Here is a 27,713-nt window from a genome sequence, read left to right as displayed (position 1 = left end):
GACGTCTGTCATACAACACCCCGTTGGCCCAACTCTGTGCAGCCCACCTTGCCCTGGCCACCATTCATCACATCCACATAAACACTGCATGCAGGAGATAGTTCTCCCCTCGCCAAACAGACCTCGGACTCCCTGCCCGGGCACATCAACATGACCCATGACATCTACACCTTCATGATACTCTTCCAAATTGGTCTGTCTGAGCAGTATTGCAAGCCCCCCCTCAGCAGCTTAAGGCCATCACGGGTGAGTATTGGGCTCCATGTCTGTATTTGGTGATACATTGAGACACATGTGTGTCCTCGACCAGACTCAGATCCAAGTGTATGGATGGCTGGAGTTAGTTCCACACTTTGACATATCCCCACACGTATGTTGTGGACTCATGCTAAATGACTGCAACATAAAATTTCACGTATTAATTATTTAATTATAGCTCTGGGGCATGATTTGTGCACTGAAAAAGGTGCAATGCAGGGACCATAGAATCCAAAGTTCACAGGGGGTGATGGGATCCTTGCGATTTGAAGTCATCAGAGTCCAGACCACAGTGTTTGGCATCATTAGTCAGACTGTGACCAGTAGGTCCATGTGGCAGATGATGTCAGTCAATGAGGTGATGCTGTCGCACATGAAGGCCAGGTGCCAGGCCAGGTGACCTGGGAGATGTGGATGTGCCGCTGACTCTCACAGTCTTTTCCGTGGACGACCCACCTTCCTCAGGGGACCCTCAGATGCAGGCCTTGACGATGCTTGGGACACTCCGTCGGACGAATCCTCCTCCTCCTCCCTCCCTGTGGCTGGTGGGGGTCTTCGCCTGGTGGCACAGGGAGGGTTGCCCATGTTGTCGGCGATCCGACGGAGTGAATGGCTTATGTCCCTTTGCACCGCCAGGAGCTCAGCCAGTCTTGCATCCATCCGTCCTTGGTGTTCTTGTTGACTGGCGTGTTGCTCGGCCTGCTGGTTCTTGATCTCTGTGAGGGTCACCACTACCTGGCTGAACTCACTGGTGTCACGCCGGTATGCCTCCATGATGTTGTGTATATGTGACATACCGGTCCCTTCAGCTGGCTGGTCAGGTTCTCGCCTCCGCCTGCCTCCACTCCCACCACCCCTGCCCACACGAGCCTGTCCTGCCATTGCGGGCACATCAGGTCTACAGGAACCCTGAGGGATGGCAGTGGCAGTGTTGTCTGCCTCCTCCTGGGTGCCCGGCGCTCCTTGTCCCTCCTGGTCAGACTGGCTCAGTTGTTCACTGCGGGCAGGGCTCCTCAGTGTCTCCTGGGATGTGGCAGGAATGGGGGTGGTGGTTGGCACAGATTTTCCTGAACCAGGTTCTGCAGGGGCTTGGACACCAGATGGTCCAGGTCGGTCGGGGTCATCCGCAGAATGTTGAGAGGCGTCGCTGCCGGTGGGATCAGGTTCCTCCCGGGCCAGGGACTGTGAATCTTCACCTCCATTGTTGGGGGTAGATTCATCACGTTTCCCTGTGTGTGAGAGACCGACAATGTTGTTTCATGCAACATGCATGTATCATACACATTATAGTTGGCACTGTTCCTCCAGGTAGTTGTATGGCTAGCATTCCCCTCAATGTTCACTTGTGGATGGGTATGTTGCGGGGGACAGTTTGATATGTTCTCCTAAGTCTTTGACATGTAGATTTTTGGCTTGGATGCTTCTTTGGCTATGTATTGGTGTTGTTGTGTTACATGTCCATTGTGACAGTGTGTAAATCCATTGCCTGTCACGGGGGTGTCTGCTTGTGTAAGGGGTGTGTGTGACAGGGCCTGCTGGTGGGTGTAGTGTGAGTTGGCAGTGGGGCTCCCAGGTGATGTAGCTGTCCCCCCATGGAGCATGCTGCCATGACAGTGAGTGTGAGTTCCTGTCCTAGATATCTGACCTTGTTGTCTTGTGTTTGCACTGGTCACAGGAGGGCCTTGTGCTGCCTACACCCGGGCAGAGTGTGAGCTATCTTGTCAGTACTTTCCCAATCCCTGTGCATTGCGCATGGTGCATGGGTATGTACCTGGGCCATATGGGATGAGGGCATTTGTGTCTGATTTGGAGTTCAACAATGTGTTTTGTGCCACCCACCCTCCCAGCATACCGGACATCCATTCTTGGGTTGCTGCTTCATGTAGCATGGGACATAGCATGGCCTTGCTTTCTCAATGGAGCATACACATGTTAGTGGCATTAGCGTTATTTTTTAGTGTGGTTCTGGCCGGTGAGGGCTTGGGGTAGTTACGTGCATTTTGTGTAGTTGGGGTGTGGATGCCATTACCCCCATGTTACGTAAGTTGTTTGTGTACTCACCAGGCTCTGGAAGTCCTTGCAGTCCATGTACTCCCACCGGCGGAAGCAGGGCCATCACCTTTTCCTCCCAGGGATGGTAATGTACTGGTCTGCGGGGCGCACCACCTCCAGTGATGTTGCTCTGGGCGTAGTCACCATTCATTTTGCGCTTGACCGCCCTTCGCAGATCGTACCACCTGGCTTGGCATTCATTCCTGGTCCTTCTGATGGGTGCAACAGCATTCACCCTATCGATGATCCTCTGCCACAGGCGTGATTTTTCAGCTATGCTGGTCTGTCTGACCAATGATCCAAACAGCTGTGGCTCAACTCTGATGACTTCATTGACAAGGATCTCCAGCTCCTCCCTTGTGAACTTTGGATTCTTGTCTGTGGGCATGGTGTGGGGTGAGGGAGTGGATGGTTGTGGGTGTGTGGGTCTGAATGTGACGGTGTGGGTGTGAATGTGTAGAGGGGGTATGTGTGAAGGAGGTTGTGTGACGGTGTATATGTTAAGGTGGATGGGTGCAGTTGTTGGTGTGTGCTCTCTAGCTGCAGTGAGTCTGTTGCAAAGGCTCATTGTTTGTGTGTGTGGGCCCTTTTTATTGGTCCATTTGTGGGTGCGCCTCAGTTTGAATTTTTGGTGGGTGTGTTATAAGGGGTGGTTGAGAGTTTGCCCCTCTGTTTGCCTATTGGGATGTGTCCAGGTCAGTCATTTCCATTTTTAGTGCACTGTAGACGTGTTTTGTGGTGTTGTGCGAGTCGAATAGACCCTCCTTGTGCTGTTTTACAGTGTCCGTGGTTCAGTACGGTACAGGGGTACGAGTCGTACAGGCACACACCCCCCATGCGTTGTGTATGTACGGTGCGTACACGGCCATTGCTATGTACGGTGCATATACCGCCATTGCTATATACGGTGCGTACACGGCCATTGCTTATGTACAGTGCGTACAGCACCATTGCTATGTAAGGTGCGTACACCACCATTGCTATGTACGGGGCGTACACCACCATTGCTATGTACGGTGCGTACACCGACATTGCGTATGTACGGTGCGTACACCGCCATTGCTATGTACGGTGCAAACACCGCCATTGCTATGTACGGTGCGTACACTGACATTGCGTGTGTACGGTGTGTACACCGCCATTGCTAAGTACGGTGTGTACACCGCCATTGCTATGTACGGTGCGTACACCGACATTGCGTATGTATGGTGCGTACACGGCCATTGCTATGTACGGTGCGTACACCGACATTGCATTTGTACAAGTCATTCCCCGTGTACTGGACGTTTTCCGTACGAATCGTAAATCGGAAAGCCGGTCCGGATCGTACTTGTATGCTCGGACTGTCTTTTTACGGTTCGTACGGAAAAGTGTCCGGGTCCGTCTCGTACAACTTTTCCCGCTATGATTCGTACGGGTCGGGCTGATCCGTATGCACTTTTTCCCGTACGAATCGTACTTCACGGGTCAGACGTGACTTGTACGATTCGTACGGAAAAAAATACGGATACGAATCGTACGGGAAAAAAAAAACAGGATCGGAATCGACCCCATAATGTTGAGTTTTTAATTTCGAACTACAGAAAAATCGAGGTGTAAATATCGAAGGAACAGAATATCGACAGCAAGAATATCGGTGACCAGAATATCGACCTGAAGGTAAGAAATTTTGTTTTTGTTAATATCGAAGTCAGTAATATCGTTTGCAAAAATATCGTTGTTAATACTATCGATGTTTATATTAGTGTTATGTATTTTAGTATGTATTTTATATGTATGTGTTCTACATTTTTTGTTATGTATTGTATTTTTTTTTTAAATATATGTATTACATTTTTAAAAGATAGTAATTGTTTTTAAAGTCAACTTTGCATTTTAGTACCGTGGCGGATTGTGGGTTTATAGGGGAATAGGGTGAGAAGTAATTTAATTATGGTGAATTAAATAATAATTTTTAGAAATTATTAATTATTTGTAATTAAATTTTGCATTTTAGTACCGTAGCGGATTGTGGGTTTATAGGGGAATTGGGTTGGAAGTAATTTAATTATAATAAAGTAATTATACATTTTTATTTTTTGGGATTGAAAATTATTTTTTTGTTATATAATTATTAATTGGTAATTAATTTTTATTAATTGATGAATTGATAATTATATTAATTGTGTTAAATTTGTTTCGGAGCAGGTTTTGGGTTTATAGGGGAATAGGGTGGGAAATAAATTAATTATTATAAAGTAATTATTAATGTGGATGTATTGGTATTTATAATAATTTATTGTTAATTAATTAATAACTGGTAATTAATTTTTATTAATGGATTCATTCTTTATTATATTAATTGTGTTATTTGATTTTAGGAGTGGGTTGTGGGTTTATAGGGGAATAGGGTGGTAAGTAATTTTATTTTATTAAAGTAGTTATCAATTTTAATTTATTGGTATTCATAATTAATTTATTGTTAATTAATTGTTTCTTGATTATTTAATTAAAAAATATTTAATTGATAAGCATGTTAATTTCAACCCTCTGCTATCCAACACTTTTTCTACAGTTACACTCTGGAGTGGGAATAGTAATTATTACCCCTACGCTATCCAACACTTTCCCTACTGTTGCACTCTCTGGAGTGGGAATAGTAATTGTAACCCCTATGCTATCCAACACTTTCCCTACTGTTGCACTCACTGGGGTGGGAGTAGTAATTTTCACCCCTTCGCTATCCAACACTTTCCCTACTGTTGCACTCGGTGGAGTGGGAATAGTAATTTTCACCCCTACGCTATCCAACACTTTCCCTACTGTTGCACTCGGTGGAGTGGGAATAGTAATTTTAACCCCTACGCTATCCAACACTTTCCCTACTGTTGCACTCTCTGGAGTGGGAATAGTAATGTTAACCCTTTCGCTGTGCAACACTCTCCCTACTGTTGCACTCTCTGGAGTGGGAATAGTAAGTTTTTACCCCTACGCTATCCAACACTTTACCTACTGTTCCACTCTCTGGAGTGGGAATAGTAATTTTAACCCCTACTCTATCCAACACTTTTCCTACTGTTGCACTCACTGGAGTGGAAATAGTAATTTTTACCCCTTCTCTATCCAACACTTTCCCTACTGTTACACTCTCTGGAGTGGGAATAGTGATTTTTATCCCTACGCTATTCAACACTTTCCCTACTGTTGCACTTTCTGGGGTGGGAATAGTAATTTTATTCCCTCAGCTATCCAATATTTTCCCTACTGTTACACTCTCTGTGGTGGGAATAGTAATTTTATTCCCTCCACTATCCAATATTTTCTCTACTGTTTTTGTTAATGTAGTGTATAATTTATTTTAAAAAGATAAAAAAATGATGACGGTTGCAGTGGGGTGATTACTGTGGAAGATGGTCTTGTGCAGGTTTCCTGAAGCTCTTTGCGTGGAGGAAGTTTGTCAGTTGCTCGTTGACTGTCTTCCTGATGACATTTGCTGGCTAGGGAAGCACGGTGATGTTCCTTGAGAGCCTGCGTTCCTGCCGTCCGTTGTCTAAGAAGGGCCTGGCTCACTGCATGCCTCTATCTACCATGGAATGTGGCTAACTCCAATGATACATACATGACGTGCTGGACGGGGGCCACAAGGATGGGGAATGATGTGGTTGAGATGTTGTGTGGGAAGGGGCCTGATGGAGATCCCCAGGGGATGTTGCACATGAGCCGGGTGTTGTATTTCCTGATGATGGAAGTCCAAAACCTGAGGGGGGTTGGTCCCGCGTATAATAGTGCGTTCTGCCTCTGTGTGCCAAGGCTTGCGTGTATGTCCATGAGCTTGCAGTGGTAGAAAGTTGCAAGGGATTGGCTCAGCCTTGCAAGGGTGGGGTGTCTTTTGGATGGAAAGCTGATGTCCGTGCACTCACAATGCTGATGAGCTTCTTGATGTTGTGCGTTTTTTTGCCTCGGCTCCATCTGAAGGATCTTCAAATGTCCTTGCTGATGATATGGTGATGGCTGTGTGTGCCGTTTTCCAGGGTTGTAAGGCCACTGATGGTTATTTGTGTTGCAAGCTGTGCACCAGAGTCCTACTAGACGTGTATGAGTCCAGTAGGTCTTCCTTGTCCCAGGTGGCTTAATTGTGGTTGTGCATCACAGGAAAGTCCGTCAATGTGGCTAGATTGTTGGATCAGTTGCTGATCCAGTGTGTGAGGTTGCAGGGTGTGGCGGTGGTGTTGGTTCCAGTGTCCCACACAGCATGTGTGTGTTGACTTACATCAAGCATCTTTGGGGGATTGGTAGCGGGTGTGTGGCAGTGTGTTGCTTGTCGGAGACGTGGATGCTAATGTGGATGGACCAATGATGGATGCTGGTGTGGTTCTCATCCAGCCAGAAGTTCCTGGCCCACAGCCACATTTATCCTGTGGATGTGAGGGCGTGCGTGAAGATGGACGTGTTGATGGCTTTGCGGAATTGTGGATGTAGGCCTGGAGATCTGTAGATGAGTGTTACTCTGAGGGTTTGCAGGGGGTTTGTGCCAAACCGGATTTGTGACCCTGAGTGCGTACTTGTGAATAGATATCAATTCATATTCATATTCATATTCATATTCATGAATCTTTATTTCGGCAATATTTCAGCCATAAAAGAGCACATAAAATAGTATATACAATATAAGATACAGTAATGAAGCAGTAACTACAATTTCATGATCAAGTGTAAACCAGGGCTACTAGCCACTATTTGAAATTATAAAACTCCTTTTGATCCAAATAACATGCAGATACTTCGAGAGAGCAAACACAATATGACCTGCAGTATCAGTTTTAAGAATCCTTAATGCATCTGAACATTTCCTAAATTTCTACAGATAGGTACAATCCAATTCTTCCTTGCTCTACTATAGAGAGGACAGAAAAATAGAATATGGCATTCATCCTCCTTATTCATACCACAGCCTGGACAATGGGAGGCCCTGGACAGTGACCATTTACTGGTAAGGCACGCTATAGGAAGTGAGCCAAACCTCCATTGTATGTAAAGCTTCCTGGCCATAACAGGGAAAGTTACATTCAGATAATCTTCGAATAAGTATACAGATTTAATCTCTAAGAATGATTTTACCATGGTACCATTCTGTGAATCATGCAGCCATACATTAGAGCATCGAGATCTATAGTGTTCTGTAAATAGGTTCCCTGAGATCTCACTGCAGGCTGTTACTGGATTCAGCCACATGTCCGCAAGGCCCATTTTCAAGAGTTCGTCTTTAATGTAAGAGAGCCATGGAATGTGCACTGCCTTGCCTATACTCAGTATTTCTTGTAATTCAGTTCTGTACTGCAGGAGCTCGGGGGTCAGCCATATCCTCCTCCAAAACCTAAGGGGTTTAATGGCTAGTTCCTCCTGGATGGGGAATATACCCAAATCTAGCCTCAGCGGTAAAAGAGGTGTACTTTGGGGGAGCGAGAGCAACTGCCTCAGAAAATTGTTCTCTACTTTAGTCAATCCAGGTCTGACGGCGTGATTTATAAATTTCAAGGCCAGGGCTAATGGGTTTGTAAGTGGAGGCATTTGACATTTTTAATATTCCCCCAGCTATTTGGGTCAATTTGAGTTATCAATTCATCCTCGGGGATAGTTAGTGCCGTCCCTGCGGGTGCTCTTGTATCCGTCTGAGATGGCAATGAAGAAGTTGTGCGCTGAGGATGCTTTTATCCAGGTCACTGTCATGAAGGTGATGTGTGGGCCTGTTGTGTTGAGGAGGTAACAGAGTACAATGGCGTGCTGTTGGACGGAGCCGGTGTGGAGTAGGAGGGACATGACCTGGTTGGTGTGACAGGGCCTGGAAGGCGGGGCAGCACTGTGTAGGCAGTTGGAGTTGCACACTCAGCATACAAAGGTGTCGTGTGTGCGCTTAGGGTATGCCTGAGAGCAGGTGGTTGATTTTCGTTTGGACATTGCTTGGAGGGTGGCTGCAACATGAGACTGTTGTGTGATGTGGGTCATGCAAGGACATGAGGGTCGTCAATGTGCACGTTGCATGCGCTGACGGTCCTGCCTTTGGCACGGCGTGGCCGCAACAGTGGCACAGACAAGCTGATGACAGCCTAATGAATGGGTGGAGGGAGGAAGGGAGTAGCATCTTGGAGGTGTGTGGGTTGCAGAATCCAGGAACTTGGTGGGCCCTTGCCGCAGGGGCCGCAGCAGCAGGCAGCATGTCCTGGAAACTAGGCCAAAAGTAGCACACAAAGACAAGCATGTCAGAAAGGACAACTGCAACAGGCGTACGTAAAGGAAGGAGTGTCAGGTTACTCATGGCTCACCCAGAGAAAATGGATGAACAATCACCAAAGATGACTGACACAGGATCAGGAAACAGAAGGCCGAGCTGCGCACAGGAGACACACCCTCAGCAGGCGTTGACATCCCGTTGGGGGGAGCAACCTGCCCAAATACATACACAACCATGGACTTCATGCACAATAGAGATTATTAGCCATGAAGAACTGCATGCATGTTGCCGAACTACACATACACTCATATGCACAATCTTTGAAAACTAAGCCAGAGATGACGCATGCAAAGTGGCAAGAGTCCTGCATTGACAGAGATGAGGCACTTTGGAGGGTGAGGACCACCTTTATTACTCAAACTCACACTAAGGGAAATACATCAATATGAACAGACTCACAGGTCATTTGACTGAACATGTGGGACCTACGCTGGACACCCCCTTCACAACACGGATGTTGTAAATCCAAATGAACTGGCACACAAGTTAAAGGAATGAGCCAAACACCTCCTGCTGCACACGGAGAGGCTGCAATTCCCCATTGAGCCTGTTATGGGGATGTCCCACACTATGTCCACCCGTAGCATCCCGTATGTTTCAGAGGGAAGTTTTACACACATTGATGCCTTCATCAGAATCCAAAATCCATTACAGATGACTGTCACGAAGGGTGACTATCAATTCATGGGAGTCATGCTACATGTTATGTGCCCCATGGTGAGTAGACATGTATGCATAGTAACACAACATGCACATAAGGAGTCCTCACACATTCCAAACACGTACCACCCCCAAAATGCCTTGCTGCAATCCTTACCCAAAATGACATTTCCCCAAGTCTGTGCATGGAACGCTGATTCAGCACACGTTGCAATACTCATGAGGAATAGCAGGAGGACAACGATGACACGAGCAGACAACATGCGCAAGAACCTGAGAATGACAGACACACAAGAAGTCAGCTAAAAGATTTTTCTCCACATACATGGTCACCTACTAAACATGAACAATGTTGTCCCCATGCAAATTTAAAAGAAAGTGCCACTGCTAAAATGTGTGGAATGACATCATCACGCGAGTGACACATCAGAACACACATCTAAGTCACTTAGCATACAGTCAGCTGGACACACACATTGCAACACATGCCACCCAAGGCTACAAGCGTGCACACTCAGACCCAGTGACTCACCATTATGAGAAGAAGTTGCGTATGAGCTGACTCCGGATATCCTCCTCCTCCTCCTCACTTGCCTCGTGACCAAGCCCTTCATCCTCCACGGGTGGATGTTCCTGCTCATCCTGCTCCAGGATGAGTGGCACTGCCTTCTCCACTGCCATGTTGTGCAGCATGCAGCACATGAGGAAGATTTTGCAGACCTTCTCCGGTGCATATGGGAGGGACCCGCCTGTCTTGTGAAGGCACCAGAATCGGCTCTTCAGGAGGCCAAACGTCCTCTCAATCACTCGCCTGGTCTGCCCGTGTGCATTGTTGTACCGGTGATCTGTAGCTGATCTTGGGTTGCGGAGAGGTGTAATCATCCATGGCATGTTGGGATAGCCAGAGTCCCCTACATGGAAACATCATGTAAATAAGTGGGTCAGAAGATGCCGTAAGAGCCAAAGATACCGCAACACACAGGACAAACAGAGTATACCCACCAACAATACATGCTCGTTCGTTGTGCAGCCACAGCATCATTTGTGGCACCCTGCTACGCCTCATGATGTAGGCATCGTGTGCTGACCCTGGAAAACGTGCACAGACATGGGAAATCAGCATGTTAGCAAGACACACCACAAGGGCATTTATAGAGTGGTAATGTTTACGGTTGCGATAGGCTACCTCCTGTGCCTGTGGTGGTACCAAAGCCACATGTGTCCTATCAATGGACCCAATGACATGGGGCATCCCTCCCAGGGCATAGAAATCACCCTTGACACCTGTCAACTCCTCAGGAGTAGGAAAATAGATGAATTCATCAAGGTGCTCCAACATGGCTGCCAAAACATCACGCCGGACATGGCTGAACATTGTCTGTGACATGCCACCAACATCAGCTATGGTGAATTGAAACGTACCTGTGACAAAAAAATGTAGGGCTGACATCACCTTCATCTTCGGGGTCAGCGCAGTAGGATACCTGGGTCGCGGTTGGAGGTGTGGTGCCAGCTTGTCGGTCAAGTCCTCAGTCAACTGTTGAGTGAATCTGTAACGTCGGATGCAGGCACGTTCCCTCATGCAGCCAAGTCTGGCATTGGTCGGGGGACAGGCGGTGCCCTGCAGAAAATTGTATTGAATAACGAAGATTGAGAGCATAACAACATCAATGTCAATGAACAGAGCACATGCTAAACTGCTCCTACACATCAGCTCAATACAGAGTCTGGTCTGTGCAATACATCAAGGACACGTATGTCAGCTTGGTGATACTCCTACGAAAAGCCAGATACACCCGTGTCTACATGACATGCCCTGAAATGAGCTGGGGGCCAGTCTGAGTGAATAGCCAGAGACATCACAAGAGTGACATACATCCACATAGCTGCATTTAAAGGATGTCATCTCATACAGACAGCTGACGGCAAGCTAGACGCACGGGTCACATGGAATGTCAAATGTACAGATCCAACACATTGCGATGAAGGGGTACACGTGAAAACAGAAAACACAGACATTGAGACAACGCAGATATGTCCTCATGTGAAAATATGATGTCCGATGCATACAGACCCTGCTTACGAGGGAATCCACATGTGGCATGGTGTGCGTAGATGTGTGCCATGCCCATCTCCACACAGACACATGTTGGATGCAGCAACAGCAGATGTAGTTGACGGAACACTAACAGCAAGCTCATGGGAACACATGACACACACATGACATAGTCACATCGGGGCACGCTGATCGTGAAATGTCAGTTGTTAGTGTCCCTGTCCCTGGCATCAGGGGACAGTTGCGGGTGGTGGTGACTGTGCCATACCAGTGATGCTGTGCTTGACTCGTTTGTACTACAGGCACACATGTGCAAAGTGTGAAGGGGAAGTGTGCCACATAGTGCCCCATCACACATGACATGTGTACACAGGTCTTCACACATCAATTGTGCAACTACATGGGAAGACATGTGCAATATCACTGCCTGACACACCTAGGCCCGGCACATGAAAGTCTGCAACGACAATGACTTGATGTACAGCCTTGTGCGAGTCGGAGACCTCCATTCCTTTCGTGTGTGCCTCCTATCACTAGTGTAAGCGTGTGAAACACCCCGTACACACGCTCTGAGAGCGTGTGTACAGCCCGTATCACTATAGTAGTGGTGCCGTAGGAGTACGCGTGGAACGCCCCGTACACACGCTCTGAGGGCGTGTGTATGGCCCATATCACTATTGTAGTGGTGCCGTAGGAGTACGCGTGGTACGGACCGTACACACGCTCTGAGAGCATGTGTACGGCCCGTATCACTATAGTAGTGGTGCCGTAGGAGTACGCGTGGAACGCCCCGTGCACACGCTCTCAGAGCGTGTGTACGGCCCGTATCACTATAGTAGTGGTGCCGTAGGAGTATGCGTGGTACGGACCGTACGCACGCTCTGAGAGAGTGTGTACGGCCCGTATCACTATGGTAGTGGTGCCGTAGGAGTACACGTGGTACGGACCGTACACATGCTCTGAGAGCGTGTGTACGGTCCATATCACTATAGTAGTGGTGCCGTAGGAGTACGCGTGGTACGGGCCGTACGTACCACGCGTACCCCTACGGCACCACTACAATAGTGATACGCACCGTACCCACGCTATGGATGTGTGAGTACGGTGCGTATCACTATTGTAGTGGTGCCGTACGTGTACGGGTACGTGTGAAACGCACCGTACATGTTTTTTGGATTCAAAAATTACATAGGGGACAAGTATTAGGCCCAAAATGCATGCTGGTTGTCATGGATACAGAGATTTCAGTTGCAATGTGGCCATCATGTGGGCTTGAAAAGTCAGTTGGGCCAAAAATTACAATGTTGCAAAGTGGTGTCTGCCTTGCTATGATGCTCAAAATTTGAACCATGCAAATTCGTGTCATTGGTGTATGTTTAAAGGGATTGGAGGGAACGTAGGATGCAAATTAGTCTGACCAATCACTCTGTACTCCTGTAAATGAAAGCCCCCAGCAAGACAGATATAAGTCAGCCAGAACCCATGAGAGGGCACTTGCCCGCACAACTTTCCAATCGACCACACTGCTGCTGCCTGTGCTTCCTCTGGCACCATGTCGCGTACTGTGGAGAGGGCCCAGCCATTCACACTTGAGGAGAATGAGGCATTGCTGGATGTCCTCCTCCCATAGTACCCCAAGATGTATGGGAGACCAGGGGAGCAGGTGAGTGCTGACTCCACTACCTTTGACTGTGCACCTTTTTTGTGACTGTCACTTCTGGCATTGTGTCCAGGTGTGACAGACATGCAATGTTGTTTAGAGTGGGTCCCGGGGGAGGTGCTTATGTCTCTCATGCAGAGCGTGATGTAGTTCCTGTGTGCACTCCTCACTTGCATTGTGCTTACTGTGACATTCACTGCATAGTGCATGACACATTCAGGTAGGCAAATCCTTGGTGGCATTTTTTGGCTATTGTCCTGAGGTGATTCAGTGTCCCCCCGGTGTGACAGGTGACTGTACCCACAGATGTGTATGAGTTGAGTGGACCTGTGGTGAGAGTGTCCAAGTGATGTGTACGCCCTCCTGGACATTGATGTGTGTGAATTTACCTTGTCATGTGGGTGAGTATGTATGTGAAGTGTTGCACCACAGCTGCATGGAGGAGGCAACAGCTCTACCCATCTGATGTGAGAAGTAAGCCGTGCTGTGTGTCTGACTTGCTGAGATAGCCCTACACCTGTGACACCCCACAGGCAAGTGGCACATGTGCAGAGTGAGGTTTGTATCCGCTGTTGCCAATGGCAGATGATTGATCTGTGCCTGTGTGTGTCTGTGTACTCTGCTGAGGTTGCGTCAGTGGCCTGGTGCATGTAACTGCTTTGAGGTGCTGTCCATCAGCCTGGTGTTGCATGTGATGCACAGTGTGTGCCATGATCAGGGAGTGTGTCGCACCCCTCCTGCCACCTGTTTACTTTCAATGCCATGTAGTGCATTGGGGCTTCCACAGAGGCCAATGTCTATATGAGAACGATACAATTCCTTGGCAGCATCCTATGCCCTGTTCAACATATCAAAGATGTTCAAATGTATGTCTCTGTGACATGGAGCAGGTGTAGTGATGTTGTCTCACTTTGTCATCCTCACAGGTAACTGCCCACGAGAAGGGGGGATCTGGAAGGAGATTGTCAGGGCCGTGAGATCGGCGGGGGATCGCAGTCGGCGCCTAGCCCAAGTCCGAAAACAGTGGCAGGACATCCGGTGCTGGACCCGGCGGATCGCCCGGGTCCAGCCGGTGCTCTCACCTCCACGCCCCCACAGCGGGCGCCGACACCTGACCACCCACATGACACGTGTCCTGGCGGTGGTCTTCCCTGACCTGGATAGGCAGTTACAGGAGAGACAGCAGCAAGGAGGGGGTAGGTACATGTCTGTTTGTTGTGTTGTGTGTCACCAGCTTTTGGAAGTGCTCTGTAGCCTGGATACACTGCCAGGGTTTATATGTGCAGTGCATATTCTGTTCCCCAAAGTCAACCGGTGCTCTTATTCATCCCTTCCTCTCCTTGACATGTGTCCCCTGGTGTGTGTAATCACAATTGCAAATGGTCATCTAGGCAGCCAGTTAATCCAAGTGCACATTGTTTCTGCATCATGTGGGAGGGTGGTCTGTGACATGTGTTGGTACCGTGCCTGTGCCCTGTCCTGTTCACTCTGTTGGGGGTCCATATTTGTTGGCACTGATGATGAGTCTCAACATAGGAGTGTGAGGTTTCAAATGAACACACTTGCAGCATGCATGACCAATGTTGTGGCCTCAGACATGATGTGCATGAGTGGGAGATATGCATAGTGCCAGGACGGTTGCTCATGTTACAGTCAGATCATTCCAGGAACAAGGAGCAGTGTTCCCACTACAGTCCCCTGAGACACCCTTGCCTCGTAATCATGTGTGTCATCCAACACTGTGCCCATTCTCAGTGTGTTCAGCATAGGTTTGCCTCTGTGGCATTGTTCCCTGGCCTCATTTGTATTTATCCAAAGTGTGCTACATGTGTCCACTGGACAGGGAGACCCCATTTGGCTTGTGCAAACTCACACTGGGCAGTGCCTGTGTGTCTATTCACAACTATATGTTGATGGTTGTTTGTCACAAATATGTGTTGCCAGCCTCACAAGGTGATGTGGAGTACATTTGGGAATTCTTGCAGCACATTTTTGTAAACCCTGATTAAGAGGTGTCACTTCTTGATCTGTCTCAATCACATTGTCTCAGGTATGGGGGATTTGTGCGGGTGAGGCCTACATGGCCAAACCTTATGTCTCCTTGCCAGGTCTGACCTGTGTGTGATAATTGGCTGGACAGAGACTCAACGTGCAGTGACTCAGTGATGTTTTGCAGGGTTTAATCTTTGTGATTTGCAGCATGTGTCAATTGTTTAAATACATGATTCCTGCTCATACATTTTTTGCACCAGTGTGTGGTCCAGATGCTACGTAGTTTGGTCTTTGTGTGCTGCCATCTGTGTGGACATTCTGGCTTGCCATGAGGGTGTCTCCTCAGTGCAGGTATGCCTTTTTACAACACAATTGCAGGCCCATTAGCTTATGCATTGTCCTGGGTTTGGACATGTGTGCCACTCCACATGACAGGCTGTGGGTCAGATGTGTTGCCAACTGTGTCATCAGGTAATGGATGGCCATGTGACAACTGACATAATTCAAGTTGTTAGTCAAAACGTATTGTACCTTGGCACTCACAACACTTGTCAACAGGTCTTCATGTTTTAAATGCTTTAGTTTGATGTTTTGTTGTTAAGAACAATAATGTGCCTGCATGACAGATGTCTCCCAAGGAAGTGCACAACAAACCACCTTTACACTTTCAGGGAACACGCTGGCATACTTTAAAAGAAGGCACTGTTCTAATAAGACTGTTTTTCAGATTATACATATACATGTTCCCACAGTGTTGTGGAATTTGGGTAAGTACTTGGTTGTTGGTGATACCAACTTACGAGTGTCAAGTCATCAAGACCTCCGTGGGCCCATGTATATGTACCTTCTGCAACACCATTTCTTTCTAACAGTGGCTTCTTTAAATAAGGCTGCCAGCTTCTTCAATGACTGGGTAAATGTAGTTTTGTGTGCACCTCCTTGGGAGCCATCTTTTATGAAGGCACATGGGTGTTCTGTTCACAAAATGGCACATTCCCACATTCTAAACATGTCGATTGTGTAAAGTATTGTGATTCGTTTTGTGTTCCAAAGTACTTACAGGTCTCTGAGTGTGGGGACACCTTTAGTATTGAGGTGTGTTAGTTTGCCTTGGGTGCACCACTACTGTTTCTTTCAGGGTAAACAAGAGGTGGCATGACTTCATTGTATTGCTGTGCTCACCTGTTCCCAGACACTAGCTTCTCAGTGTATTTCTCATTCAAGTTTTGGGCTGGTGTGTCCTATTTTTCCTTGTGTCCAAGTGGCATGGTGGGTCTACCAACTGGGGAGAACAGGGCTTACATATGTGCGGAGTAATCTAGCTGTTACTCATGATGCATTGCCTGATATGCACTGAGACCTATTGGTTTTGTACTCATGTGTCAGATGTATACAGGTGACTGATGTTTTTCTGTATCTTCACCTTGCCCACAGCATCATCATTGGAAACCGAGGGAGGCACCTGCATGGACCTAGAGGAGGGACCAAGCACCAGTGCCACCAGTGCTGGCGAGACTGCAGGAGCCAGTGGCATGGAGGGCGAGGGGAGTCAGTCGGAGGACCTGTCTGGTGGCGAGGCCAACTACGACGCAGACGGGTCCGAGGCTGACATCATCGAGGGGGCGGAGGCTGCTACAACACCTGGCAGCAGCCCAACATCTGTCCCCGCCTCCTCCATTCCCATCACGGCCCTCCCAGTTGCTCTGGTCCCTTCTGTCCGTGCAGAGCCCCACCATGTCTCCTTCGGGACAGGCACCGCACCCCCTGCCCCTGTCACCCCTGCTGCCCTCAGTGCAGAGTTTGTGGACATACTGCGGCAGTTGCAGGTTGGGCAGGCATTCGTGCTGAATGTCCTCCATGGCCAAACCACACTGCTGACACAGATGGTGTCGTTCATGGAGGGCATGTCAGCAACGATGTGTGAACAACGCAGGCTTCTGCGGTCCATGGACTCTTCCCTGATGGCAGCAGTGACTCTCCTGCAGCGCTTCGTCCCCCCCTACCCCAGCCCCATCCACACTTCCCTCTCCCATACCTGTCCCATGCACACCCAGACATTCCCAAGCACACACCCCACCAGACACAGGCAGCACACCACCAGGTAAGGGCAAGCGCACACCTCCTGGCACGCACACTCAGGGGGATGTAGGCACACCCACTGGGTCTGGGGCAAAAAGGCATACACGCAGCCACAGTCTGAGTCCGCAGGCCTCACAACCCAGTCCCTCCAAAAGCACTCCCCTTGGCTCCCCTGCCAAACTGTCACCCAAAGCGGTCGACATGGGTGAGCTGGCCCTCACCCCCACTGTGACACCACCCGCAAGCGGGCGAGGAAGTCCCCGGGCAGGGGAGTTGAGTCCCCCCCATGTCCACCCCCTCTCCCAAGAGCACTGCACCCCATCCCTCAGCCACCCCCCCCCCCCTCCGTTGGCCCTGGGGTTTCTTCCGGTGCAGGGTTTACTCAGGACGCCCTGGCAGCAGTGTGCAGCGCCGAGCTCACCTCCACCTTTGGCGCTGCCCCACCCCCTGTGGTGGAGACGTCCACCCCTGCACCCACCACACCTACCCTTCCCCCTCCTGTCCCTGCGGTGCCTGGTCCTTCCCCACATGATGCCCCCCCCCCCGGTCGACGAACCTGAGGGTTCCACTGTGCAGGCAAGCGAGGGGAGACGCGTGCCCATGTGTCCCTCCAAGGACTTCTATTATGGACTGGCCATTTGCCGTTGTATATAGTGTGATTTCATCATTTGTTTTTTATGCTGAAAAAAGCATTTTATTTTTACTTTGAACACTATTGCATTTCAGGTATTGATGTTGGTGCTGAGGCTCCAGGAGTTGGTGTTGTGGTAATGGAGTTGTGTGGCTCACTGGTTAGAGGCGGCAGACCCGGAAGCAGAGGTCGGTCAGGGACCAGGGTTCGATTCCCGACGCGGCAGGGTCTTGGGTCAAGGTCAGCGGACTTGATAATTCTCACCTCGGTGCCTACTCTAATCATGGATCACACTCAGCAACTCTGGGCAATAGCTTGCTTAATCTCCACTAACGGCCCCATCAGCGCCGGGGATGCTTGGTCTTCACCTTGGAGATGCCCAGTAAGGGACCATCTCACAGGGAAAGCCAGGATGGGTTCCCCAGCAGTACACAGCACCGGGACACTCTGCTTGAGTAGCTGAGCGCTCAATAAAACACCAGATAACATAACATAATGTGTTATGGTTCTGAGAAATGTTCTAGTCTGATGGTCATGAGGTGGACCATGGTATCTGTGTGCCAGAACAAGGTCTCTGCAAATAATCATTGGTAGTGTGTGTTATTTTGGTTTTGAGACATTTTCCCAAGGAGTGTTCCTTCCTCTGTGGCACCTGACATCTTCCCTGCAAAGAGTTGCACAATTTTTGTGCTGACCTGTGTCTACATTTCCTTTGTTGGTGACGGATCCCTTCAACTATGGCCATGCCTGCTCAGCAATGTTTCCGGCTGCATCGTCTGTGCCATCCTTGCTAGTCACTGTACTTGTGTATTGAGTATGTTGAAATGCCTTCATGGAGAAATTCTCCCTTTTCAGCACTAGGCATGTGCGTACTCCCGGCCTAGCACACATATGGTACTTGTTCTGCAGGGTATTTGGGCATCTGACTCACAATTGTGGGCATTGTATCTGAGGGAACTCCACCCTATTCCTTCCATGAGAGACAGCATCTTGGTGGCTGTCCCAGCACCTGTACATTCCTATCAGTCCTGGGATGTGCGTGACAGTGTGTGTTCCCTTTGGCTCTTTTAGTTTAGTAGGCAGTGACATGGCTATACAGTCTTGTGGCATGATCTCAGTGTGTGTATTGTGCTGCATCCGCCAGGGGTGGGCTGCATGTGTTATTTGTCCTCACACCCACATGTGGTGTGTCATGCAGTGGGGGAAAGACATCCATCCTCCTGGGAGTGGGACACTGCTGTCAGTGATGTGTTGTTATGGCACTATCATCATAGTCCAAAGTTAGGGATGCGTACATACACTGATGGAGTTGTGGTCATCTGATAATGATGTAGACCCCCCATGTCTCTGTCCACTGCTGGGAGTCCTCTGCACCCACCCATATATGTCTGTTCACTGCTGGGTGTCCTCTGCAGCCACCCCTCACATGTCTGTCCACTGCTGGTAGTGATATGCACCCACCCCCATGTCTCTGTTCACTGCTGGGAGTCCTCTGCACCCACCCACATATGTCTGTCCACTGCTGGGAGTGATATGCACCCACCCCCATGTCTCTGTCCACTGCTGGTAGTGATATGCACCCACCACCATGTCTCTGTCCACTGCTGGGAGTCCTCTGCACCCACCCCTCACATGTCTGTCCACTGCTGGTAGTCATTTACACCCACGCCTCACATGTCTGTCCACTGCTGGGAGTGATATTCACCCACCCCCATGTCTCTGTCCACTGCTGGGAGTGATATGCACCCACCCCCATGTCTCTGTCCACTGCTGGGAGTCCTCTGCACCCACCCCTCACATGTCTGTCCACTGCTGGGAGTCCTCTGCACCCACCCCTCTTATTGCAGGCCACTGCTGGTAGTCATTAACACCCACCCCTCACATGTCTGTCCACTGCTGATAGTGATATGCACCCACCCCCATGTCTCTGTCCACTGCTGGTAGTGATATGCACCCACCCCCATGTCTCTATCCACTGCTGGGAGTCCTCTGCACCCACCCACATATGTCTGTCCACTGCTGGGAGTGATATTCACCCACCCCCTTGTCTCTGTCCACTGCTGGGAGTCATCTGCACCCACCCCTCACATGTCTGTCCACTGCTGGGAGTCCTCTGCACCCACCCCTCTTATTGCAGGCCACTGCTGGTAGTCATTTACACCCACCCCTCACATGTCTGTCCACTGCTGGTCGTGATATGCACCCACCCCTCATATTGCAGGCCACTGCTGGTAGTCATTTACACCCACCCCTCATATGTCTGTCCACTGCTGGGAGTGATATTCACCCACCCCCATGTCTCTGTCCACTGCTGGTAGTGATATGCACCCACCCCCATGTCTCTGTCCACTGCTGGGAGTCCTCTGCACCCACCCACATATGTCTGTCCACTGCTGGGAGTGATATGCACCCACCCCCTTGTCTCTGTCCACTGCTGGGAGTCATCTGCACCCACCCCTCACATGTCTGTCCACTGCTGGGAGTCCTCTGCACCCACCCCTCTTATTGCAGGCCACTGCTGGTAGTCATTTACACCCACCCCTCACATGTCTGTCCACTGCTGATAGTGATATGCACCCACCCCCATGTCTCTGTCCACTGCTGGTAGTGATATGCACCCACCCCCATGTCTCTGTCCACTGCTGGGAGTCCTCTGCACCCACCCCTCATGTCTGTCCACTGCTGGGAGTCCTCTGCACCCACCCCTCTTATTGCAGGTCACTGCTGGTAGTCATTTACACCCACCCCTCACATGTCTGTCCACTGCTGGTCGTGATATGCACCCACCTCCTGTCTCTGTCCACTGCTGGGAGTCCTCTGCACCCACCCACATATGTCTGTCCACTGCTGGGAGTGATATGCACCCACCCCCATGTCTCTGTCCACTGCTGGGAGTGATATGCCCCCACCCCCATGTCTCGGTCCACTGCTGGTAGTGATATGCACCCACCATCATGTCTCTGTCCACTGCTGGGAGTCCTCTGCACCCACCCCTCACATGTCTGTCCACTGCTGGGAGTCCTCTGCACCCACCTCTCTTATTGCAGGCCACTGCTGGTAGTCATTTACACCCACCCCTCACATGTCTGTCCACTGCTGGTAGTGATATGCACCCACCCCCATGTCTCTGTCCACTGCTGGTAGTGATATGCACCCACCCCCATGTCTCTGTCCACTGCTGGGAGTCCTCTGCACCCACCCCTCATATGTCTGTCCACTGCTGGGAGTCCTCTGCACCCACCCCTCTTATTGCAGGCCACTGCTCGTAGTCATTTACACCCACCCCTCACATGTCTGTCCACTGCTGGTAGTGATATGCACCCACCCCATGTCTCTGTCCACTGCTGGGAGTGATATGCACCCACCCCCATGTCTCGGTCCACTGCTGGTAGCGATATGCACCCACCATCATGTCTCTGTCCACTGCTGGGAGTCCTCTGCACCCACCCCTCACATGTCTGTCCACTGCTGGGAGTCCTCTGCACCCACCTCTCTTATTGCAGGCCACTGCTGGTAGTCATTTACACCCACCCCTCACATGTCTGTCCACTGCTGGTAGTGATATGCACCCACCCCCATGTCTCTGTCCACTGCTGGTAGTGAAATGCACCCACCCCCATGTCTCTGTCCACTGCTGGGAGTCCTCTGCACCCACCCCTCATATGTCTGTCCACTGCTGGGAGTCCTCTGCACCCACCCCTCTTATTGCAGGCCACTGCTCGTAGTCATTTACACCCACCCCTCACATGTCTGTCCACTGCTGGTAGTGATATGCACCCACCCCATGTCTCTGTCCACTGCTGGGAGTCCTCTGCACCCACTCACATATGTCTTTCCACTGCTGGGAGTCCTCTACACCCACCCCTTACATGTCTGTCCACTGCTGGGAATCCTATGCAGCCACACACCTGCCCACCCACCCCCTTGGTGCAGTACACTGCTGTCCTGGGCCTACACACACACCAATATAAAGGTAATATGCTGCACCAGGCCGTAAGCCAACATTCGTGGCGTGTGTACGCCTTGTATCCCAAATGTACTGGTGCCGTAGGGGTACGTGTGATACAGACCGTACCCCCGCACTCATAGGGTGTGTATGGTCCGTACCATGCGTACCCCTACGGCCCCAATCCAATAGTGATACGGCCCGTACCCACGCTATGTATGTGTGGGTGCGGTCCGTATCACTATAGTAGTGGTGCCGTAGGAGTACGTGTGGTACGGCCCGTACACACGCTCTGAGAGCGTGTGTACGGTCCGTACCACGTGTACCCCTACGGCACCACTACAATAGTGATATGGACCTACACACGCTCGGAGAGCGTGTGTACGGGCCGTACCACGCGTACCCCTACGGCACCACTACTATAGTGATACGGGTCGTACACACGCTCTGAGTGCGTGTGTACGGTCTGTACCATGCATACCCCTACGGCACCACTACAATAGTGATACGGACCGTACAAACGCTCTGAGAGCGTGTGTACGGGCCGTACCACGCGTACCCCTACGGCACCACTACTATAGTGATACGGGCCGTACACACGCTCTGAGAGCGTGTGTATGGTCCGTACCACGCGTACTCCTACGGCCCCACTACAATAGTGATACGGACCGTACCCACGCTATGGATGTGTGAGTACGGTGCGTATCACTATTGTAGTGTTGCCGTAGGGGTACGCGTACACGTCCACTTCCGTTGTTGCGGAACGCAGGGATTGGTGGACACGCTCCCCGAAGTAACCAGACCCTGGAGGTAATGTATGTCCTCAATGTTGTAGGTTTTAATTTGGGTAGGGGGTAAGGTTCCTGCCCCTCAACCCCCTTGGCCCCTGGGTGTTGTTCTCACCTTCTGCTGCATGTGCGTCGGGTTCGGTGCACCAGGTCATAGGCTAAGAGGGGTGGGATGACACGTAGGATGGGGTCCATGACTGTCCGTCGCATACCGGGGCTCCGTTTTCGTGTCAGACTCAGTTCTCCGGGATTTTTTGGCTGCCATAAAAAAACAGCTGTGCGAAGTGACATAGGGACGATTCGTACTTGCTGGTCCGTAAAACGCTGCCTGACTCCGTACGGACGTCACGTACGCGCTGTCCAGGATCAAACTCGTAGGTATTTTTTAGCCATACAGTGTTTTGTACGTTTCGTACGGAAATGGTATTTCTGTACGAATCGTACTTGCTGGATTGTACGGTGGATTTTCCGGGTACGAGTCGTACGGAGAATACGCTCCGTACGACGATTCGTACCCGGGTTTTACAGGACTGGAATCGGCACCTATATGTATAAGTTATAATTTTTATGTTTCTTTTAATTATATGTATTATTTACTTGATTTTACATTATTTTTTTAACATTAAAAAAACACGATATTTTTAACAAATATATTTTTGACAACAATATTTTTTTTCCTGATATTTTTGTACTTACCTAGGACTTTGATATTCTGGACATCGATATTCTTGCGTCGATATTTCTGTAGCTCGATATTCTGACTGTCGATATTCTGTCAGTGATCCGTTACAAGTTGGGTAACTCCTCTTCCAGTAGGGGGGCACAAATAAAATGGTACTTATCAGTGACACAGGGAAATTGGTTTACGGTCGGGTCAATGTGCAACTTGACCTGTATACCCCTAAGGCAGAGGTCTTCAAACCTTTTTGCTCTGATCCCCTAAAAGCAAAATGTTTTGAAGTAAGGCCCCCCCCCTGGCAAAACGTTAAGGCAAAGATCGGGAAGCAGGAGAGGCAGGGCTGAGTGCAGAGGCAGAGCTTTTGAGGTTATATCATAGATACTTTTTTTGTAGCTCATAATCCACAATAAATGAGAAACATATAATAGGACAAAATCATCAAACAATAACAGAAATTGACTTAAGAACTGTTCTCTCCATAATTTGGTTATTGTGAGCCCCTCGCACTCCTGGGCACTCCTGAGCACCAATGCAACTGTGCCTGCTGCAATAATGATAGCTGAGGCCCTAAGTAACAGGCTATCTCCTCTGCCTCTTTCACAACTTTCCAACCATGCCTGGCCATCACCCCAATCTTGAAACAGGTTATCCATTCCTCTTTTTTTGTGGTTTTATATAGAGCAGGTTCGGTCCAAGGGCATTGGAGAACTTTACATAAGCACCATTTACATTACACAAGGTCAGATTCATTTATTATAATTATTTTAGGCACTGGGCGATTAAGTGATTTGCCCAGAGTAACACAAAGTTGATCTGACGTGAGGACTTGAACTAGGTTCCAAAGTTGACAGCTCTCGCCGTTAGACCACATCTGCTTCCTTCTAGAAGGAAATGGGCTCCCCAAGGTGTTGCCCTCACCATTTTGAAGCACAGTTGCTCTCATTCCTATGCTGCTAAGGAAAATTAACCCCCTTGCTCTTTTTTAGAGTCAGAGTCATAATTGTGTGTTGCCGCACAGTAAAAGGACCTTCGCAAAGCTTGACTGGTCACCTTTCTGTTGGTATTTGCTATATTTGGGTATTAAACCGGTATTAATGAGGTGAAAACTATGCCCAGATAGTGTTACCCAATGTAAAAATGACAAAATAAAGTAAATGTATCATAAAATGTGCTGTATAACGCCACATAGTTTTAATTTTCATGCCACATAATTTAGTCAACCTTGCCACATGACTTGGTCCTCCCCTGATGCATAGTTCCAGTGCCCCTGGCTTTAGTTGGCCACTCATAATGCTGGACCCTGTGCAACTGGTTAAGCAACAATTTTAACAGCTGCTGAGGAGCTAATTTATGTTTTTACTCTTTAACTAATGGAGTCAGCATGCTTTTAACCATGGGCTTGGATCTTTTAGCTCTATAATTACTCAAGTTACTATTCCCCACTGTAAAAACCAGGATTCAATTCGGTGACTCTCTAGTAAGACACATAAATCTGCAGTGATTGCTTTAGCTAACTGAAGTTTATAATGTAAGAGTATATGTTCCAAAAATGAGTTTCATTTGCTTTGATTTTTTAATTTATTGTGTGTGTTTTTTTATATGCAATTATCTGAAGGTGAAAAATGACACAGTTACTCAGTATATTGTTTTTAGCCTTGAACTCCGTTACCGTACTTGCTGTCTGTGCCCCGGTACACTCAGGATCGCAGTTGCACACTTTTTATGCAGTATAACTTCTGCATATAAAGAAAGACATCCTGAGAACGCACCAGATAAACGTCGCCACTTCCAGGCCATTTTCATTTATAAGCCCTTCCTTGCAGATGCAGTAGAGTCCCCATGGGAATGCAGTCACAGACCCCAGGGGGCACGCCCCACAGTTTGAAGACCTGTGCCCTAAGGCATCTGAGAACTTTAAACAATTTCGGAAAGTCCTTTAGCACCGCTTCCACCTGCATGTCATGGATGTTCCTAGCAAAAAATCCCAGTCCCAAGTCTTGTGTGGTGTGGCACCCGATGAGGGTGCCCGTGCCTTCTTTGGTAATAGGACATTTTGTGACCTTGAAATTGTCCCCATTAGCCATTTATATACCTCAATCACTCCCGCCAAGGGCACAGTCCTAAGCTGCCATACGAATATATCTTCACCGTTGAAGTCTTCAATAGGGTCGTAGCACCTTGAAATTCTGCATGCCCATGATGTTTATGGATGCCCCATGTCAATCAGGGTGGGAACTAATGCTTCTTTCGGTCATGATGGACCACACCAGTGGCAGCCTCCGTATGGTTGTAGCATGACTTTTGAATGAGAATTGTCTTTGTCACTGTCCTGTGTGCTGGAGTCAGCTGCTAGTCTGGAGATCACTTTGTCCACTCCAACAGCCAACCACCTCAGGGAGGGACGGAGTCGCAGTTTGCCTTGTGGCCGGCACCCCTGTCTGTGCTTTTACAGGCTCTGGCAAAGTGGTTCAGTGTTCCACCCTGGAAGCATGTCTTGCCTTGTGCTGGTCAGGCATCAGCCACATGAGGATTGAGGCTGCAGTTTCCACACTTTGCTTAGTTGGTGACACACAAGGTCAGTGTCAAAGATCGTCTCAGACACCTGGATACTCCATCTACACGTTCTTCCTTAATCCGGACGGGCTCAGTGTCTCCTGCCCTGGTTGGTCTTGCCCCTTTTGACAGTGCCAGCTCTATCTCTTTGGCTCTACTATTTGAGAGTTCATGTGATTGCACCAGTATCAAATTGCTTTCTAACTTCATGCCCAGCAGATGAAGGATTTGGATGATTTGGGCACAAAACTCTGGACCATATTCACAAGGACCCATCTCCGATTACCCCCACATTAACGCACCAAAAGTGGAAATAGAATTAACACCCCAATCACAATCCGGTGCAAACTGCAGACATCGGCAGTATTCACACGATAACTGCCCCAAAATTTAACACCACGGTGGACACCACCAACTAACACTAATGAGATGCAGAGTAGGCGTACCCGTGCAAAAACACACGGAAAAAAAACCACAACACCACTTTCGCAAAGAAATGCCAGATCGCGATGCGAAACGAAAACAGGCGATAAGCCACGTTAGCCGCAGGTATTTAACACCTGCCTCAAGCAGGTGTAAAGACGGACGACTCCCTGCAGTAGGCAACGGAGTCCCGCACACAGCCACACCCGAATAACAAATGACGCCATGGAGCTACTCATCATGCAGTTCGGAGTCCCAAAAGGGCCTCAACACCCACCGCCACCACCCCCAGGACCTCCACCACCCTCTGGACCCGGACCCGGCCCCCCGGACCACCACAGAGGCAGCGCAGTGTAAGACAGCGGACCCACCGAAAATGCAGCACTCTCACCTAACGCCCACGGAAGTCATTTCCCACTACAGGCTCAAAAGGGCAACCGTCCTCCGCATCCTGACCCACATCGCCCACAGGCTGATGGTCCAAGCACAGCGGAGAACCAACATCCCTCCGCAGACAAAGCTGCTGGCTGTGCTGCACCTATTGGCCTCTTGTACCTTCCAGCTAACAACTGCCAGAGTCGGAGGGGTCTCACAGCCAGCCCTATCAAAGTTCATCACACCTGTCCTGTATGCCATCCTCAGCTTCATGCCCCAGTACCTTCACTTCCCCAACACTGCGCAGGAACAGCTGGAGACAAAGCAAGGCTTCTACGCCATAGCCGAATTCCCGGTCGTGTTGGGGGCAATTGACTTCACACATGTCCCACTTGTGCCCCCTGCGGATACTGCACACCACTACCGCAACAGAAAGCATCAGCATTCCATCAATGTGCAGGCAATAGTGGACCACCAGGGACTCTTCACCAGGACGCTGATGCACAGACCAGGCCTGCCCGACCCAGCGCACCATGGCCGCACTGCTCAGCTGCCGACACCGTTGTGTGTCGCAGAGGGCCCAACACGTGCCGGTGCAAGCTCCAGGCCCCAGTCATGCGAGCTCAGCAGCCTCCGCAGTCCATCGCTGGCCCCCCCGACGCAGGTCCACATCACTCCTTACTTATTGACATGCTCCACCGGCGTCCTCTTCGGACCAGTAGATCCCACATGTGGAACAGTGTCCTGAGTCCTGAATGGCACTGACCCCAAGTCCGTGGCAACGGCCACAGCACCAGACTCCCTTTGATTAGTGAGGCATAATTCCATTAAGCAGGCCTGCGACACATGATGCCACTAACCCTGTGCGCCATGAGTGTCCGTCATCCGCCAGCAGAACATCGTTGGTGTCTGAGCCTGTGAAATGGGGGTTTTCATCAGCAACGGGCAGGTACGGACTTGGTGTCTGGCCTGGGTCTGTGGCATTCGTATGGGCCATGTTGCCGGGCACAGCTAGCATGTGCCCTCTGCATCATGCCCTGGGGGTAGGCCCCCTATTCTCCCCCATGACACTCCGCGGAAGGCACCTATGACACATATGAGACCCTGCTATGCCCTCATGACCCTACCCCAGTCTCCTACAGGTCAGCGTACCGTGGCAGCAGGCCCGTGTCGGCCGCTGTGCATCTGGGGCCACTAGCCCTGTGCGACTCGAGTCATTCCCCCTTGTTGTACTGACATTGCCTTTCTGAGTGCCTGATGACTGTTGGAGTTGAGCCAGCACCAGCTACTTCC

This window comes from Triturus cristatus, chromosome 3_2 (assembly GCF_964204655.1).
Source record: "Triturus cristatus chromosome 3_2, aTriCri1.1, whole genome shotgun sequence".
NCBI classification, from domain to species: Eukaryota; Metazoa; Chordata; class Amphibia; order Caudata; family Salamandridae; genus Triturus; species Triturus cristatus.
This window is presented reverse-complemented; position numbering follows the sequence as displayed.